This window comes from Vanellus vanellus, assembly GCF_965231255.1.
Source record: "Vanellus vanellus genome assembly, chromosome: 9".
NCBI lineage: Eukaryota > Metazoa > Chordata > Aves > Charadriiformes > Charadriidae > Vanellus > Vanellus vanellus.
In genome coordinates this window covers 11,938,000-11,954,821 of record NC_138914.1, presented here as the reverse complement: position 1 = coordinate 11,954,821, position 16,822 = coordinate 11,938,000, and the positions used below count along the sequence as shown (strand labels likewise).

Genomic DNA, 16,822 nt, shown 5'->3' with positions numbered 1-16,822 from the left:
CGCGCCCCTCCACCTCACGCAGCCATCCCCGCGCTCAGCGCCCCGCCGCCCTTTGTTTGGGGGCTCCGACGACGGAGAACCGGCCAGCTCCAGCCTCCACCGCTGCGCCGGCCCCTCTGCCCGCCGGTCCCGGCCCCTGAAGGGGCGCGGAATGCGGCAGCCCCGGCGCGTCCTGCCCCCCCCCGCCCCGCCCCGCCTCGCCTCAGGAGGGCCCTCCGGGCACGGGAAGGGGGGCGGGTGAGAGCAGCCGCCGGAGCACGGCAGTTTCGTGGCGCGGCACCCGCGCTCCGCCCGGCCTGAGGGGCCCGCGGCGGCGAGCTACCATCTCGCGCGCCCCATGACGGGACCCCAACCCTGCAGACACCCCCTCCCCCCGTGGAGCGGACGTGCCGAGCGGCAGGCCCCGCGCCCGCACCGCCGCGCATGCGCGGACGGGGGCTGGGTGGGTGTGCGTTCCCCCCTCATCTCCGGCCCGCGCACGCGCAGCGCAGCGGCGGCTGCCGCCCAGGAATCCCGGCCGCCCGCGCCGCCCCTTCTTTCTGCCACGTGTCCCGACGCGGGAGTTACCCCGCGGAGAGCGGCGCCTCGGCGGGGGCGGCCGCGGGCCCCGTCGAGCTCCGCCCCTCGGCACGTAGCGCGTCTGGGGCCGGCAGGTAGTGTCGCAGCCCGCCCGGCTGCAGCGCGTCGACTCTGGCGGCCACCTCCCGCCGACTGGCAGCTCCGCCCGCCAATGGGACGCCACGACCGTGGGGCGAGCGGCGGGGCAGGCGCGCGGTTGCCAATGCGGAGGGAGAGCGGGCGGGGCCGGGCGCCGAGACCACCAATGGTCAGCGTGGGTGGGCGGGGTGTTGGCGGCGGCGGGCGTCCCGGTGGGGCGGGGTGTAGCGCCGTGGCAGCCAACGGGAAGCGGGAGTAGGCGTGTCCGGGGCGCCCCTGGCGCCGGCGCCGGGGATCCCCGTGCGCCCAGTGCCGTTTCCGCCCGGCCTGAGGAGAAGCCGCCGCTACTGCTGCCAGGGGGAGGGGCTGGCGCCGCCGCTGCCGCCGCCGAGGGCTTGCTCCCGCCGGCTGCCCAGGAGACGCCGTGGCGCTGAGCCGGGCCTAGTGCCGCGCGGGGGCCCGGGGAACGGGCCGGCCAGGTAGGCGCGGGCGGGGACCGGCCGTGCCCGGTGGTGGGGCGGCTGGCGGGAGGGAATGTTGGGGCGGTCGCGGGGGGCTCCCGCAGCGGGCCGCGGCCCGCCGCTGCGCCCTATCCTGCGTCGGGGGCCTGGGCGTCAGGGCCCCGCTGTGGCGGTGGGGTAGTGACCCGAGAGGCCCGGCTTGACCCGACCCGACCCGGCGGGGCAAGCCCGGCCCGGCCGTGCGGGCCATCATGGCGGTCCCGGTTGGTGCGCTCCCGCCCGCGGCGGCCGAGCTCGGGCCGGCGGTGGCAGGCCGGTGCTGGGGCCGGGCCCGCCCGCGGGGCTTTGTCGGTGGAGGCGGTGGCCGGGGAAAGCCCCGCTGTAGGCTGGTCTGCTCCGCTCCCCTTTTTCCCCTCTTATTGTCTCGGGGGGCCTCGGGGGTCGTTGTCCGTCTCGGGGCAACCTCCTCCGGGCCGCCGCTGCCTGCCCCCGCCGCCGCTGCCCGCCCCGAGCCGCCGGCCCCTCCGGGCCTCGGGGGAGGCGGTGTTTGACCTGCATTTTCTGCTTTCTCATGGTGCCCGTGCAGCGTCTTCCCCCGTAACCCCCCGCTCCCGCCGCCGGGGGCTGCAGCGGGGATCCTCCTGCATTTCCCTGCCCGTCACGCGTGGCCGCCGCGGGGTGGGTTCCTGGCCGCCCTGCCCGGCCCCGCTCCGACCCCCCGCCGCCTTCTCTCCGACGGTACCGGCAAGGTCACTGTCGCCCGGCGGCTCGTCCTTGGGTGCCGGTGACCGGAGTTCACCGCCGGGTCGGGCGGGGAAGCGGCGGTGGGGGGGGGGGAAGGAGGCGAGGTGCGAGGCCGCGTGGGGCCCTGTGCAAGCGGGGAAATGGGTGTACTGGCGGTGCGGGGGGGGGGTGTCCCAGCCGCTTCTCGGCCCCGCGCTCCTCTCCCCGAAACTAGAATCCCTCGGGTGGGCTTTTTTTTTTTTTTTTTTTTGAGGGGGTTGTTCTGCGGGTCTGTAGAGGGCACGGGGTGCTGCAGGGCTGTGGTGGCGGCTGCGGGCTCTGGCCATGATGTAATGGGAGCGTTGAGGGTACAGCTGGGCTGGGGTGAGGGGCAAATACCTCTCCTGGTGTGAAGGATGTAGCTGGGGCTCGAAGAACTCTATGTTGGGTGTCTGATGGTGTGCTGGTACATCGTGGATTTCAGACGGTTCTCCCTCACCCTGACTGGGTGTTACTGCCAGAACCTAAACCCAGAAAAGGAATTTCCTATTTCTTCAGTAGAAATTGGAGATTCTCCCTTTTCACTTGTGTAGGAAACACTAGGATTTTTTTTTTCTCTTGTGGTTGACCCAGGAAGTCATCTTGTTGCCAGCCTTCTGGTTTTTTTTTATTTTTTTCTCTAGAGGTGCAGGGAGGAGGGTGTTGCTTTGCTCTGGATCCTGTGGGTAAGCGTTGAAGGCAGTGACAGCAGCTGCTGTTGGCTCTGGAGCTCTGGTTGCTATGAGAGAAGCTTCAGTAGACTTGGCTGCTATCTCCAGGGAAGGACAGCAGAGCAGCCTCCATTAGTGTGGTGGTGGAGAGATGGCTGGCTCACATTCAGCAAAAGGCTTTACTTTTTGGGCCGTTTCCACAGGTCCAAAGCAGAAGTGGGGGTATGTTTTGGTCTGGTGCGACAAAAACCTACAAGGTGGGTTTCATCGTTGTTCTTGATTTAATGCAATTGCATTAAAGTGTTGGCTGGAAACCGTGAGTTATCCTTTCCAGATATTTTGGTTCGTGTGAAAAGTAGGACAGCGAGAATTGATATGATCTTCCTGTTAACTGAAGGCTGCAGTCGTGTCTCTTTTGAACTCCAGTCTCCTTTCCAGCCAGTAACAGAGCCAGATGCTTTTCTTATTGTTTGTGTGTCTCCTTCCTCCCCTTCCATCGCCTGGGCCCCACTTGCCTTATTGACTGGAATTTCTGCTGTGTGCAGTGGGTGTGTGCAGCAGACACCAGCCTGCTAGTGCTGAGAAGGGATTTTCCATTCACAGACCAGGGAACAGTCAAAATAAAGGCTCGGCTCAACTTTGGGACTGCAAACAGAAAGCAGGGAGAGGAGTTTCCCTTTACTGCAGAGTAAAATATATCCTCTGCGCTTCTTAGGCTGTTGTATGTCAAAATGTATAGCAAATGCTGCTCTGCGGTGGAATAGTGGGGTGAAACCTCCTGTGAATAATGGGGAAGATTCCTCTTTCGGTTGACTCAAATGCTTGATGAAGGAACAGTTTGCAGGAGGCCATTTTTGACGTGACTATGTACTGTAGAATCTGCCAGCTTCTATCCCCACACTCACTCTACTTGACTGCAGTAGCTTTCTTCTTTCTTTTTTTTTTTTTTTAAAGGAAGAATGAGTGCTTTTCTTATCTGCTTAACTAACCATTTGGCACTGGCTGCTGTCTGTATGATATTATATTGTTGACTTGGAGCTATCTGTGTATTCCAGTGCATTTGTTAAAGATGAAACTGTTGGTTGAGGTACGCAGTGTGGGAAATAGGAATACGTTAGCATTAGAAAACAACTGCCATCTTCGTACACTAACACCTGTAATGGGGAGCCCCTTGCCCCTGGCCTGAGTTACCAAACTCAGAATTACTATGAGCTTGAAGCAAAAATTCCAGGACCAGAATAACGTGAGAGAGATTAAAATATGCTCTTAAATCCGCTTGACTGGCAGCAGTCCTGTGGTAGATGCCAAACTCCGAGTAGCTCTTATATTTGAGGATCTGTAGCACCCAAATTGTTTCACAAGGTGGAATGGGCGACTTTTAACCCACCTAAAATGCATCTATCACTGGGGCTGAATGTGGTATCTTCTGCCTAGCACAGAGTGACATGACAACAGTAATGGACTTAGGATTTTGTGAGTACACAAACTAGCTCCTCAGTTTAATAAAATACAGCAAGTGATCTTCATGGCCCCTTAGTCTTTGTTTGCAGCCTCTCAAACCAGGACAGTGTGTTATATTGGGGAATTAATCTGCTGCCTCGCATCCTGTTGAATAACTGGCACCGCTTTGACAAGGCCCTGGCTTTTCGTTATACTGTCATATCCCAAGTGACCTGAAAGTAATATATGTTAGCTAATGTCTGTGATTTCACCACCCCAAGGAGAGGCAGTGAAATCCCGTGTACGTTTTAATCCTTTTTTAGAAAGAGGACTTAGTTACAACCAGATCTTTTTTTGAAAAGTAATGTGTCAAAAGTTGAAAAAAAAACATAGGAAAGAGATGACATCGAACTGATATCTAAGAGTGTGCAAAAGCCTGTGCTCTTGGGGGGGGTGAGAGGTGGCATTTTTTTAATTCAAACTTCCAGGTGTGAAGCATGCAAGGGAGAAGCAAGTGTGTGATGTCCCAGCCATGTAATTTATGAGTCTGACCAGTCTATCCTTTCTCCCATTTTGGGTGATTAGACTTCTATAAACTTATTTTGAATGATGTGATGAGATAAAAATGTTTCTATCTATTCTGGCAATAGTAAAACAAACATAATGAGTGTTCAGAGGTTTGAAACTTCAAAAATCATTGTTCTCATAGCAATATTACTGTATTACAGATGCACATTTCTGTTTTTGTGTGTGTAACTCTGAAATCTTGCCAGTGAAATTTCATGTCATGTGCAGTATATAAGAAAGGTTGCAATAGGCAAAGTTTTTTTATGTATACAAGATGTAGTAGCGGTACCGGAGTTGAAAGCATTAAATGTCTGTTTAAATGTATAGCATGTGAGATATTAAATTTCAGTTGCCTCTATGAAACTTTAGCTGCTATTTGATTTAAAAATAAAGACTTTGTTGCGTTTTACTGGTCTGTATAGTTTTTTCTCCTCCAAATTAAAAAAATAAAAGCTATGGATGTTAAAGCTCTTACAGATTCTACACCCAGTCTTTGGCTTCCATGACTGACTTGTGGCAAGAGTTAGTGCACAGTAAGTTTGCACTTACATTGTTAGAGGCAGTTTTGTATAAATCTGGCTTAGCCTACACCTTTTGCTTATTTTGATCATGGAAAAAGCCCCAGACCATAATGCAGCAAGAGTTCAACATCTTGAAACTGTGGGAGCTATTTTTTTTCCACTTTTTCTCTTTTCTTAATTCTTTATTGAAGTTGCTGGGGGTTTCTTGGGGTTTGGGTTTTTTTGTTGTTTTTTTTTTTTTTTTTAGGGGTGGTGGTGGTGCTTTGTTGTTTGGATATTTTTTTTTCCACAGGATTTGCTATTTTTGTGGCAATTTTCCAGTATTCCTGTAGCAAATAAGCTGAGCGGCAGCCCCTGTCCCCGCTGAGCAGGGGGAATGTGCAGTGCTCCTGGCCTCCCCGCTGAGCTCACGCAGGGGTGGGACTTACTAAGCTGCTGAAATCGCAGCTAATGCCCACTGAGCATGCTGAGAAACAGTTTTTCAACTGCTCCTAGTTTAAAATTTTTTTCTTCTATAATTAGTAAAGATGCTTTTTGTCTCGGAGGATGATCTACACAACAAATCAGGAGATTCTTGTTCATCATCCCCCTTCCCCTCCAGCCGAGCTAGTGGTGAAGTATTATTTTCCTGTAACAAAAATAGCTAAAGGGATTTTTCCCTCACTTCAACTGTTGAGTCTGAACTTGAAAAGCTGTAGCCCAAAAGAAGAAATCTGGAGCAAATAATAGCCCTAATGCTAGTTTTTGTTGCCACAAGCCCTATAGGAGCGTCAGTGTTGTTTAAATTGTAAATCTGCAACTTTCTGATGCTTAAATCTAATTTAAATGCTTAAACAGTAGAACAAACAAATAATATTTTTAAATAATAAATTTGAGAAAGAAAAACTTTCTTGGTGAGTTTCATTTTCTTCCTACCAAACACACACAAACCCCAATTATTTTAATGAGCAATATGGGAAATACTCAGAAAAGGGTACTGATATGCTCAGACTTCAAGGTGAAAGAATGTGGGAGGACTTGTCAGCAGTTTGACTGGCAAGCTTTTTAGTGAGCAGAAGTAATTTCTTTTGTGGTCAGGAGTCTAATAGACCCACATTCACCAAACATGAAGAAAAAAGGGAGAAGGAAGAGGGAGGAACATAGAAGAGTGGCATTGAGAAATAGTCAGGAATTTGGCTTTTAGAGTGAAGTTTAGAAGTGATCTGTTGTTTATGCTAAAGTTTAATCCTTATAAACTTGATAACGTAGACAGGTCTTGCATTCCTTCTCAAGGGTCACAGAAGGGCTAAGTTTAGCAAAGGGGAGGTATCCCAAGCAGTCGGATCTATGCAGTTTTCAAGGCAGCAAACTTTTTTGCTTATTCATCCTGTTCTAAGGGAACTTAGTTGTTGTTTTTTTTTTTTTTTTTTTTTTCACTTACAAGCAGCCTTTTGAGACAGAATGTGAGTTAGTTTTAAAACCAAAATGCTTAAGCCCTAAAATATTTCAAAGTAATTTCAGAGTAGAAAGGTCATGGTGCTTTTGATGTGTTCATATTTAGACCATGATTACAATTGCAATCATACGCATTGACAAGAAGATATTGTCTGGATTTGGTAGCTGCTCATTTAGTGACTCAGGCTTATTCCTGTTGTCCTTATGGAGCTCATACCATGGTTTTCTTCGGCAGCCTTGCTGATTTACAGGACAAAACTTTTTCGGTGACCATGCCAGCAGCTCAGAAAACGGTTTGAAGTTCTGGTACTGAGAAGAATCCTCTTGACTTTGAAGTGAGCGGTTTGAAATGCAAGTTGTTGATAGGGAAGGAGTATGAGACCTGGTCATCAGACTTTTTAACAGAACGTGCCTGCTGATGGTGATTCAGTAAAAGAAAAAAAAAAAAGGCAGGATGCAGCTTGGAGTTTTAAGTTTGTTGGTGTCAGATAATGTGGTCTCTTGGTTTTGCATAGACTTTGAATCATGAAAATAAGTGGCAGAAGGATTTTTGAGGATTGAGTTGCATGGAAATATTTGGATAAGGAAGACTGGAGGAGGGAAAGACACAGCTTGCTTCTGGGAGCAGAATATGGGAGCTGCAGAGGTGATAACTGGTAGGAGGATGGGACCAGGAGGACTGAGACTTCTCATCACAGCTCCAGGTAGTGCAGAGAGCGGGAGCAGAGGAGTATTTTTCAGTGTGGCCCTGTTTCCCAGCTGTGCCTCTTCCCAAATTACGTCTTTCTGGCAATGCTCTAGGTCACTCTCTAGGACCGGTACCCCTTCAGGATGCCAATGTGGAAGCTGCTCCCAAGGAGCAATTCTCGAATGTTTTTATTGGAGGGAGTGAGGAGGTGAGAATGTATCCTTGCTTGTAGGCAGGAAGGAATACACTGGGAAAAGTTTGAGAACCAGTGATTTAGGAAACTGAAGTGCCCTGGGGGTTCAGCATGGAGCCCTTAAAATAGTTAGCGTGTCTCAACCTGAGTTGCAGTGTCAATTTATAGATACTTGGAAGAGTATATGAGCCTTTTGCATTCATGTGGTGTTTAACTAAAGACACTAGAACAAATTATTTCCTGTGTTTTGGTGGCATTAGGTTGGAATAACTTATAATCATGCTGCAAGAATGCTCTTGGTAATGTGGCTGTAGATTAACTTTTGCCACAGTAAAGATCTGGAAGCTTCCTGTATAAATACAGCTAAAGTGAACCTTTGAAGGAAAGACAACTGCTTGATCAAGTTAAGTAGGCTCTGCTTGACTGTAGAGGAGACTGGCTTTCTGATTCAAAGTTCTCTTGCAGTTTCATGAATTTCAAGGATGTTGGAGTTCAAGATGGCCTGGAGGTTAATAGGGAACAAAGATACTTGTAGGGTGAAAGTCAGGTTCTGAGCTTGCCACAAACTCGCTTTGTTGTGCAGTTCTTCTAATATCCACCTCAGGGTTTGCTCATATGTGGGAATTTGTGTGTTAAACTGGAATGGGTGTTTGTGAAGCACTGTATAGCGTTTGCACAACTTTGTTCAGGTTTTTGGTGCACACTAGTGATACGGTTCCATGGCAATTCAAGCTGACCTGATGTGCTGCTGCAACAGTCCTGCTCTTCTTCCCACCATTGCTTTTGCCTCTGTTCTGGCACATGCCTGCCCCAGTGGAGAACTATTCAGGAAGGCTACCATGAAGAAAACAAATGCATTTCATTTATGGAAGTAAGAGTTTTCTGCTGGCTTCTGCCTAAACTGCTCGACTGTGGGGTCAGCTTAGCACCAGTGCAGAAAGGGATGGGGAGGCTGCACTGAAGCTGTGCCAGCTGAAGTCAGCCTGAAACTATTGCAGAACTGCACCCTGCGAGTGAGGTTACTCAGGGTGAAGTTACACGAGACAGCTGAGTACATCCAACAGCTCTGCAGCTGAATGGGGGAAGTTTTGCTCCCCCTTCCTCTCCCACCCAACAGGGAGTTCTGCCTTTTCTGTTTGCCAGCTCTGGTTCTCGCTGGATCCCTTTTCTGAACTCCTCCCGCTTGCTAACCCAGCAGAAAGCTATGTTGGGGTTATTTGATGTTTTGGGTTTTGCTGGATTTTTTTTTTGCCAAGATAGTGAACTGAATTGGCTCACCAAGAGATTTGACAAGCATCCAGAGCCCTCACAAAATAAATAGGGGAGAGCGTATGGGTGGAAGCGCAGAGGGTGCGGTGGGGACTGGAGAAGGGGAGCAGGGTCTTCACCTTTCAATGGCAGCACACAGTGCTGCCAGCTCAGGCTGTCCCTTGGAACTTCACGCTCCTTTTAAAGGAGAGTGAGCCACCATCCACCATGTGGTGAGCAATCTGTGAAATAATGTGGGTTTTTGCCCTTGGTCACTGTGCATTGAGTGCTTTCTTTAGACAAACCTTTAGTCCCCTGCTTGAAAATTGGCAGTGCAGTCTTTCCTTCGTCTGCTCTCATTTGCTCAGGAAGTTGGTCAGATAGGAATTTTAATGTAGGCTTGATCTGTGATGGAGGAATGGTGTTATAACTTACACATGGTGCTTAACTTTCAAAATAGCAAATTCTTGTAGGTATACTTTTGTAGACAGTAAATACAGTAGAGAGCTGAAGTGATATCTCATTTTGGAAGATGGCAAAATGTTAATTAATGTGCAAGTATTCAAATCTGTGTAAATAAATGCACCATGCGATGTTCCTTATCTTTTTTTTAACTTGGTAATTAGAAAGTCTTCATTTTGCATTTACTTGCCAGTCATTATGACTTGTGAGATATCCAGGCATGCAGAAAATTATTAATTACTGAGGATACATTGTCAATCAAATTATAAAAAATATAGTAGTAAAAAAACCCCATAACATGAATTCCATCTAGCTTTGCTGAAAATATATAGAGACACAAGTGTGACTGGAACAATGCAAAAATTTAATTCAGCCAAGGCCGGTTGCAGCAGAAACCTGAATTCTATTTCTTTAATATGGAAAACTTGGTTATAACAGCATATATTTGAAATAGAGCAATTGTCTCTATTGAAAATCCCAGTGTGTGCTGCTCTGTGTGCTCCCTGTGAGTTGAGGCTTTTAGTTTCATACCTGGTGAGACTATTTGGTCTGGTAAAACTTGAGGCAGCATTTTGGCTATTTGAGTTTGAATAAAGTTCTTTCAACGCTAGCATGTCGTGACATCTCCAAATGCATACTGGTGTGCAAAAAAATCATGTTGGGCATGAGCAGTGTGTCTCATAAGCAAGAAATCTCATCTGTTGTGAGGGTAATTTTTTTTTTTTATTTAATGAAAATCTTCACAAATAGCCCCAAATCAATCACATTGCAATAAAGGAACTAAGCAGATTGAATTTGCTGTGTTATGCATCACGGCTGATAGCAGTTGTTCTGACTTTGCAGTGTGGTAGCTGATTACCTAGGCGAGCGGTAGGGTGGCACACATAGGTAGAGTTCCCGTGTACTTCATCTGAGCGGTTGTGTTCACTCCCTGCCCGTGCACCCAGGTAAGTGCTCAGGGTTGGGACACATCCTTTATCTGACAGTGGCTGGGCAGAAAGTGGGAAGTTTTACTAAGTAATAGATATTGTGTTTTGAGTTATGCCATACCAAACCTGTCTCTTTAGATAAGTGTCATGTCAGTACAAAGATCTCTGAGGTTAAAACAATGACTTGTGAGATATGTCAAGGAAATACCTTAATGCTACCTTGTGATGGTCCTGTTTGGAGAGGCTGTTCTTGGGTGGGAGACACTTGGATGCCAAAGTCCCAAGCTGATGGCATCCTTTATACACCTGTGGAAGCAGCCGTTAGTGCTGCTGGAAGAGTGGTGCTTGTTACCTTTCCAGCTTAGCTCCTGGAAACACATGGGGTAAGTCAGAGAAATTCAAGAAGCCAAGCACAGAAGTGCTTGCATCTGACAGCACAAGTCCACTGTTTGGTGGATTCTCTTTGGCTACTGTGGGTTCAGATACAGAATTTGTACAAAGATGAAAAATTCACAAACTGGAAAAAGACTTTCCCCACAAGGTGCCAGAGAATGTAAGAGTGAAATTAATGTGTCACCGTTCCTATTTCCTCCTGTATTTCTAAGTCTTACATACACAGATAGCAGTAATAAATTAATAAAGAATAACGTGCTAGTGTATTCTAAAAGCGAGACTATACATTGAAACCTGCAGTCATTAGTTAGGCCTTTCTTGGGCATAGCTTGAAACTGGTCAGCAGAAATTTGTTGAATCACACATGGAGAAGATGACCTTGAAGGAGCAGGGAGAATTAAATGGCATGTCCAAATGTTGATGTGACTTCTCTGGGTTTTGCAGAACTGTATGAAAATGTAACCAGGATCTTTTCAGTGAAATCCTTTGACTGAAAATTCCTCCTTCTTTTCAAACCGTGTCACACAGTGAAGATGGATGGGGGTGATTTAGGAGCAGGCTGTTCCTGTGAGCAAAGTTTGTAGCTTTCTGTTCTTCTTCCAGTGTGAGTTTAAGGCATCACTCCTTTACTGAGCGATAGTGAAGTAGGCTGTTCCCATGAGAGTTACTGTGTTGGGGTAACATTTGCAAGGAATTCTGATATTTTCAGTTTTACATGAAGAGAAGGTTGTGAGGGAGGAAATAAATGGCCTTGACACATATTTGAGAAATGATGGAAACTTTTCAGCATTTTGTAAAACAAAGTTACCTAAGTTGTTAAGAAAGTTGTTGCTGAAATGGTATGTGGGTTTAAAATATAAAAATTCATCTTGAACAATGGGACTTGCTACGGAGTTCTGTTAGTATTGAGAAGGTGTAATTTAGCTTAGGTTAAAATCTCTCTGGTTATATACATCATCCCTGCTTTTTGGGAGGCTGCTGCTTCTCACTCGGGATGTGTGCATGGGTCCTTAGCCTGTACCGGCCATGAATGAAATGAAATGAAATGAGTGAAATGGCTACCATGGTTTAAATTTTTTTTTTTCCACCCAAATGTTTAAGATGCAATTTTACCAGGACAGTTTGTCCCTAGTCCTTTTCTGGTTAATTCTATTGGTTTAGCTCTAGTTTTCATGTGTGTGGCTCAAAACACTGCATGTGACATCTCAGAAGTAGTATTCTGATTTTACTGATAGGAAAATTAAGGCACAGAAAAGAGATTAGCTTACATGGACATCTTATAGGCAGCGTTGAGGTAAAACATGGATTTTTTTTTTTTTTTTTTTTGACTCCTGGTCTAGTGGTGCAAATTGCTTCTCTTGGACTTTTTTAGGTAGCTGTCTCATCCGTGCCAGTCCTCACCTCTGCCCCGTGTCTGTATTCTTTAGTGCTGTGTTGCTTCTGCATATACCTTTGGTTTCTTTCAGTAAAGCAATCAGTGGCTTTAATACTGATGTTTATAGGTGTGGTGGGGAGTACATTGTGTAGTGGATACAGGTGAAAAAAATCTCATGTGTGAGTTGTTGATGGGGAAGTGTGGTACTATGAGCCAGGGTACTTTCCCTGCTTGTTTTCACTAGCATTGTAATGCTACAAGATAGTTTGGGTTAAGAACAATGTTGCTACTGATTTGTGGCCATCAGGACTGATAAACTATGTGAAGGGGCCTTCAGAGTATCTTGGCAAACTGTGTTTGATGCTTAGTGCACACAAAGTCTATCTGCATTATTCAGGAAGATAATTCCTGTCTGTGCTGTTTTCCTCCTGTGTTGAGATCATTCTCCTATCCAACTGTTACCCTGCTGAGGTCTTGATAGTTCTCAGTTTTTCCATAATGACAAAATCAAATTAGCCCTATGATGACTGATACATGCAAAATTCCTCTCGGTTAAAGCATGTTGCCCTGAATATTTTCTGGCTATTCTTTTCTTAGAATTCATCATCTTGTGTTTGAAAGGGAAAGGAGAAAAGATGCAGATTAGGAAACGCTGGTGTTTAAGGTACAGGGAGGAGCGCATAGCTTGCTTCTAGAATATAATCTGTCCAGCTGTGACTTAGTCATCTTCAGCCTTATATAAAATGCATCCAATCTAAATAGTTGAGCATCTCCCTCCTGAATGCGGCAAACCAGTCTTTTATGCTTATGTGAAGCTGTAACAGGCGCAAGCCATCTTCTTAGGAGTGCCTTCATACTTGTGAACCTGCAGCATCCATCATGCTGTCAAGCCTCATTTACTCATGTGATGGTTTTGTGCGTGGTGTTTTTTTTTATTTATTTATTTTTATTCTGATCCACATTTTTTCCAGGTTTAAAGAGGTTCCTTGCTGTTGGCAGGGAATACAGCACTGATAATCCCAGACAGAACAGCAAAGAACGTAACATGAGAACAAGAGTGACTCTCCTAAGTCAGACTGAAGGTTTTGTTCACCTTTGACACAGCCAAAAATTGATGCTTATGGAAGAATGTAAGATGAGAGGATCACAGGATCTTGGCTAATATCTCTAATTTCAGTGTAGTAGTTCATTCTGTTACATTAAATCCAGCCCTGTTCTCAGTCACTTTGATTTCATACAGCTATTCTTTAAGGAAAGGGGCATAGCTTTGACTATTTTGGCATGTTTTTGTATGGATAAATATATGTCCATGTTAATCCTTTGTTTACATAATTATGGAGGGTTTGGAGGGAGCAGGGAGATGCTTGTTCGTGACTGAAGTAAGAACTGGTAAGCTTTGTAGGAACTGGCCTGTGTGAGTTGAAAGATTCTGTGCTAGTTAAGGGGTGATGGACATCCTTACTTAGGTAGTCAAGGAAACAGGTGCTGTGAATGCATTGTTAAATAAACATTTTGATAAAGATAGGTGCTGATAAATCTTACCATTGTGAACATGGAAGATAACATTTAAAATTATATGGATACATTTGCCACTAATACATGTTTCATTAAACTGGGGAAGCTAGTATCTGAAGTCACCTGTGTATGCAGTGGAAGAACAGTTTCCTTTGGAGGTGTAGTTAGAGCTGGAGCTTCACTTGGGTAGTTTGAAGCATTCTTCAAAGGCTTTCAAGAAAGCGTTTGATGTAGCTTTAGCTTTAAAAAAAATATTTTACACTTTTTTCATAAAAACTACAAATGTACTGTGCTCACTGTGAAGTCTTAATGGCTTGAGTTGATGGTGCCTGGGGACCTCTAGACTGCAGTCTGTTGCATGTTTTTAAATTTCCCCCAAAGAATTGTGGAAATTCATATGCTGGTTTTTAGGCTGTGCTTGACAAACATGGTCTAGCCCGTTTGTAAGCTGCGATGCCAAGTGTAGAAATGACTAGGTGAGATTTTCCAGTCTTTGTTAGGTGGAAAGTCAGATCATCAGAAGGTTATTTTTGGCCTTAAAATGCATAGTTACACAAACACTTAGTGGCCCTGGAGAAGAAATGAGCAAAGCACTGAGCAACCTGATCCAAGTTGGCCCTGCTTTGGGAAGAGGAGGGGGTTTCAGTCAGTTAACCTTCAGGGGCCCTTTCCAGCCTGGATTATTCTGTGGAAGTTGGACTGGGTGTAGGAGGTGGGGGGGGCATGCCTGTTTTGGGTGGAGAGGGCAAGAGTTAGGAGGAAGAAGGCACGTTACTCTGACACTAGAAATGGTTGTGCTGGAGAAATTGCATTAGCAGTGGAGGTTTAAAGTATCTGGAATAGTAACTTGGAAAGGACACACCTAGCTGTATAGAAGGTTGTGAGATGAAATCAGCTTTTAATTTACTGCTCTATGGAATATTTTTATCTGGATAGCATAAAATATTTGATAAAGCTTCTGTCAGAGAGATGCTAGTGGGATAATAAAGTATGTTGGGGTAGCTCTGAATTGTTTTGCCACATTTCAACAAAAGATACGAATCCATCCAGTTGCAAGGTGATGCATTTGTTAGGAAAACTGCAAACCCACCTATACATTGTGGAACAGCATTTTGGAAAGCAGTAGCTCAAAGGGCTTTAAGGTCTTTACAGGTAGTTGCCTCTACATGGTACTTGGGCCAGTATTTTATTTAGAAGGATTAATGTTATTCTTGAGCATGGGGGGGGGGGGGGGGGGGGGGGGAAGTGGGGGAAAGGAATGTGAAGCAAAAATAAGTAATTTTAACACAGCAACGTTGAGACTGATACTGGAATTGAATTTTGGTTTCCATGCTTCAAGAAGAATGGCAGTGTATTTGGAGAGAATTCAAAGGACAGCTGCAGAAATGATCCAGGGACTGGAAAATAAACCTCATGATGCGAGGCTTAAAGGAGCTCAACTTACTCAGCTTATTGAAAAGACAATTGAGAGAGGACTTGATCTTTCTCTAAAAGGACTTGTGAGATTTGCTGACAAAGGCATAACAATATCAACTGAGGTTAGACAAATTCAGTCTTGAAGTACAGTTTCTTAGCAATGATAATAATTAAGCATTGGAAAGGTTTACAGGGAAGGGGAAAAGAGCCAATGTTCATCTTAGTCTTTTAAAATAGGCCCAACTAATTTCTTTCTGGAGAAAATATATTGGTTGGTTTTGTTTTGTTTTGTTTTTTTTTTTTTTTTTATGTTGATAATACTCCTTTCCTGACACTGGAGTTTAAGAATCTTTAAAGATTTCATACCATGATCAGTTGGCAGAAGTCCAGATAAATGCACTTGCAGTCAAAGCCAAGATCATGAAATGAAGATGAATTTAGAGGAGAAATAGTTAACCTGGTGCTTTAATACTGCCTTGCATAAGTCACATAAGATGTGAAAGGAACTCTGAAATTTAATGCTTTGCGGCTTGCATCGTTGGAACTCAGTTCTTTCCCATACTGCGTTGCTTCAGATGTTTAAGATATGGTTAAGGCTTTCTGAAAGCCTCTACAGAGGAACCCTGATGTAACTGTGTGCACTCACTGTATTCAGATGAGCGTTTCTGAATTCCAGTTGACCGCAGCAGAAGTCTGTAAATCTTTTTCATCCTTTTTTAGAAACAGTATTAAAAAAATTGCACAATGGCAATATGATTACAATTCCTCTGAGAGGCAGAGTAAGCACAAGCTCTCCTGGTAGGTTTCATTTTTAAGTTCATGTAGGATATTTGCTGTCTCGCAAGTTAACTGGATTTAGTCGGAAAGTTTATTTGTGTTTGAAACAATATTAAATAATTGTCAGAAGCAGTATTGTAATGGCACTTGTTTGCAGGTTTTCATGCCATCCAAATGAGAGTACTTCAGCAATTCTGCTCCTCCCTCACTTTGTAAATTCACCCTGGGAACCGAGTGACTCAGTTTGGTAATGGCTCCAGATTGTGCTACTTTTTATTTGCATTTGTCCATTCCACCACTCCCTCGATGGCCGCTGAGTTTCTGTATTTCCGTAGATTACCTTGTTCCAGATGCCTTTGCAGACATACAGAGCTCTTAAATTCCCTTCTGGTAGCTCTCAAGATCTGCTGCTTTGTGCAGGCAGAGCTCTGGTCAGCCCTGCCTGTGAGCACGCTCGTCCTCGCCTGCGCAGAGGAGGATGTGGAGCTACCTGGGCTGCTCTCGCCTCTTCTCCTGCGCGGCTGCATTCCTGCCTCTCCTCTCCTCCTCCGGGTCGGGCCAGGGAGGAGCTGCATCGCTCTCACCTCTGCAGCTGTGCAGTAAGGAAACACTGCTGTCTCCTGAGGAAGAAGAGGCAGCTCAAAACTCTGTGGCTTTTTGAACGTTGAGCCTATCGATTTGTCAGATAAATTGAGCTATTTCTGAGCTGAGAAATAGGTTGTCTAGCAACTGCAAGTTTCCTTGCTTAGGGCTAAAGGGATAGCAAACTGCAGAAACGTGTTGGGGCACTACACAGTGTAAAGCAAAGGCCTCCAGCTTCAAGATCTAGTGCAGCAATCCCTTGTCCAGACAGCCCTATCTGTCTTAACCTGCAGAAGCGACTTGCAGAGAGTGCTGCACACAAAAGAGGTTGTGAAGGCTTAGCAGAAAGAAATCTCCCCCCTTCCTTGCCTTCCCTCTCTGCTGTGTCATCACCCCCCTCTTCCCAGCATCGAGAGGCTGATGGAGGTGACCTAGCTGGTGGAGGAGGTTTGTCACCCTTTTCATTCAGCATGAGCAACTCTCACGTTTCAACCTTAGTTTCATCGTGTGGTTGTACATACCTGTGCTTACCTGTGTTTGCAACAGTCATGAAGATGTCCTCAATATATTACTCTGCTCATAATTCAACATTCAAACCCAGTGGCTGTGGTAGCAGATAGCATTTCATTATTGATGTGTTACAGAACCACTTGCTCAGCATCGTTTTCGTGTGAGCTCCACAACCCGCACTCTTGGCCAACTGTTTGATGTCAGTACTCCTGTGTTACCAC

General features: G+C 46.2%; 1 protein-coding gene across 1 annotated transcript in view; it reads left to right on the top strand.

Annotated features, from left to right (window-relative positions):
• The first annotated feature begins 926 nt into the window (after positions 1-926).
• SETD5 (SET domain containing 5) overlaps positions 927-16,822 on the top strand; it is a 68,398-nt gene continuing 52,502 nt past the window's right edge. Inside the window, exon 1 of the mRNA XM_082487775.1 lies at positions 927-1,136. The gene's annotated coding sequence lies outside the window, so the exon portion shown is untranslated. The remainder of the gene's footprint in view (positions 1,137-16,822) is intronic.